This window comes from Cricetulus griseus, unplaced genomic scaffold (genome assembly GCF_003668045.3).
Source record: "Cricetulus griseus strain 17A/GY unplaced genomic scaffold, alternate assembly CriGri-PICRH-1.0 unplaced_scaffold_2, whole genome shotgun sequence".
NCBI lineage: Eukaryota > Metazoa > Chordata > Mammalia > Rodentia > Cricetidae > Cricetulus > Cricetulus griseus.
Genome location: NW_023276919.1, coordinates 2,988,233 through 2,991,315, shown reverse-complemented (window position 1 = coordinate 2,991,315; position 3,083 = coordinate 2,988,233).

Genomic DNA, 3,083 nt, shown 5'->3' with positions numbered 1-3,083 from the left:
ACCCCTTTCCCACCCTGTCTGAAATCCTCAGTTCTTGGAATTTCAAATATAGGTATTCCATTGCTCAGTGTTCAGTTCCATTTTGTACTTTCCCCTTCAACATACACATAACACCAACACTATTGCTGAGAAAGCCATGGAGGTTCTCTCTCTGTGACCTCTCTCCATGCCCATGCCTGGATAATGGGAATCTGCAAAGATCACAGACTGAACTAATTGTGAGACACCCCTTCAGGTCAGTGTTTATCACAAGGATGAGGTTCAACACCACATTGGCTGATTCATTTGTGTTTTTAGAATTATGACCGACCTTTTCTTCCCTTCAATTTCATGTATTCTGTGTTGACTTGAATGTTCAGGCATTATGTTCTGCCCTTGTCCATGAGTTCAAGCTGACTCTGAGTTCTGAGATCGTGAGTACCAAGCCTTCTTCGGCCTCACCCATAGGAAATATATCTTATGATTAAGGCATCCTTCCGGGTATTGTTACCTTGGTAAAACTGTTCATATGATTTTATGGAAAAATGTCATATTCCACAGGTTTTGCACTAATGGACTAAGAAAATGAAAAGACACATTATTGAACGAAATTTGAGTTTTGCATTGTAGCTTTAAATTCTATATCTTAGATTAGATTGAAGGATGATTGGACTGTAGGTACTTGGGTGCAACAAATGATCTCAGCAGTAGGACACAGTTCATGAGGCAGAGACAGCATCATCCTGGAGTATGAGAAGACCCACCATTGGACCTGGTATTCACTTGTATCAGCGTTTACTAAGCTTTGGTTTCTATGTGTGTCTCTCTGTCTCTTTGTCTGAATTTTCATCTCTAAGTCTCTTTCATTCAAAGTCACTGTCTATTTATGTCCTTTCTCCCTGGTGAGCCGCTATAACTCTACCTGAATTGCAATGGACCTGCATGCTAACTGAGCAACCCTCTCTCTCCAAGGCTCTCACTCTATCTCTGGCCTCCTGTCTTTGCCTCTGCAACCTGGATGAATACCAGCAGCTCTCGACTTGCTCAGGACTGTTCTCTCACAAATGTGATCTTTGGTCTGTTTGACGGTATGTGCCTCCATTGCCATGTGTATATCTGTCTCTCTGTCGGAGTACTGAAGACCATGTTAAACCACTCTAAAATGGCAAAATAAAGGTTCTTTTTTATTGTCTTATAGATACCCGTCTTTTTCAAATATTAAATGCTATCAGCAAAGTTGCTTTAATCAAAAGAGGCTGCAGATATTTCTCCAATTTATGTTTTTGGCAAACCCAAAGTTTTCCTGTAATTTCCAGTGAGATAAATGGGACTCATTCAAATATGTTCAAAGATTCACTGCAGATAAATAGTATTCGGTCCCTCAATGAACCCAGATTCCTATACTCCTCATCTGGTACTTTTCAGCATACTCCTTGAGTATGAGAGACATACCAGTGGAACTGGTATTCACATATCTCAGGCTACACTAAGCCTTGGTTTGTCTGTGTTTCTATCTGTCTGTATGTCTGAATTTTCAACTCAAATTCTCTATCACTCACTTTCAATGGCTCTCTGTGTATGTCCCTACACACTGGTGGGCCGCCCACTATAACTCTACATGAATTGCATTGGAACCTCCTGCTAACTGAGCCCCCCTCTCCGTCTCTCGGTCTCTCTCTTTTGCTCTTAATCTCTCCCAATCTTTAAGTCTCTTGCACACCTCCATCTTTCCCCCTGAAACCTGGATGAATACCAGCAGCTCTGGACTTGCTCAGGACTGTTATCTACCAAATCTGTTCCTTTTGTATCTCTGTCTGTATGTGTCTCCCTTGCTGTGTGTGTTTCTCTCAATCTCTGTTAGAGTATTGAAGAGCATGCTAAACCACTATAACATGGTAAAATTAATGTGTTATATTGTCCTATAGATAGACTTATTTTTCAAAAATGTGAATGCCTTCAGCCAAGTTACTTGTATCAAGAGAAGGCAGGTGATGTGTCTCCAGTTTATGTTTTTGGCACACCGAATGTTTTCCAGTAAGTCCCAGTGACCATAATGTGACCCATGCAAAAATGTCCAAAGATTCATTCCAGATAAACGGAATTCATTCCCACAATGATCCCAGATTCCTCTCTGCCTCCTCTGATACCTTTACATGGAAAACGATCCATCATTTGACCATGGAAACCTCTGTCATCAGGACCTAAGAAATATATTGTCTTCTAAACTTAACTTCATCTCCTACACTGCTGACATCTGTCAAGGTTTAGGATACCAAGACAGAAACACACATTCAGGAAATAAGTGGAGCATCCAGTTATTCCAGGATGTATTAGTTAGTACCCAAATATTCTCAGGGCCGCCAAAGATGGTCAATGCCATTTCATCAAAAAGAAGCAGTCTTGAAAACTCACAACGTTGTTAAAAATGTAGCAAAGTTTAAGACCCCAAATCTCCATTATGAATGAAGGCACGAATTAAGATATTGGCTGTAGTGCCTGTGAAACCTGGAAGGGTACACACACTCAGCAAGTACTCTGTTCAGTCAAAGGTTCCATGGTTAATGATTATGCAGGCAAGATTATAGGATCCTTTAAAAGAAAGACCCACAACTAATGTATCATTCTCTCTGCCACCTTACAATTCCTCTCTTCTATCTTCTCCCTGGTATCTTCCTCTGATACCAGGACTTCAGAAACACTTTTGTTTCTAAACTTAACTTCATCTCCTACACTGCTGATGTCTGTTGAGTTCTAGGAGACATGAGAGAGTGCTACCTGGCCTGTCCAAGAAAGGAACAATCAGATATTCCAGGAATTGGTACAATTGGAACATTTTCAGGTCCCCAGGATTGTCAATGCCCTACTTCAGCAGGATGCAATCTTGAGAACTCGATATCCATATTCCCTAAATTGCCATTTCAAAATCACCGACATTGAGTATTCAGGGAAAGTAGGAATGAAAGGTGCAGGTATCATGCTGGCTTGTCCATGGCACGTGGCTTGATGTACTCACTCATACAGTCCTCTGTCAATCCACGCTTCCATGGTTACTAAGTGTGCAAACAGCATTAAAGTACCCTTTTAAAGACAGATGCCGACCCACT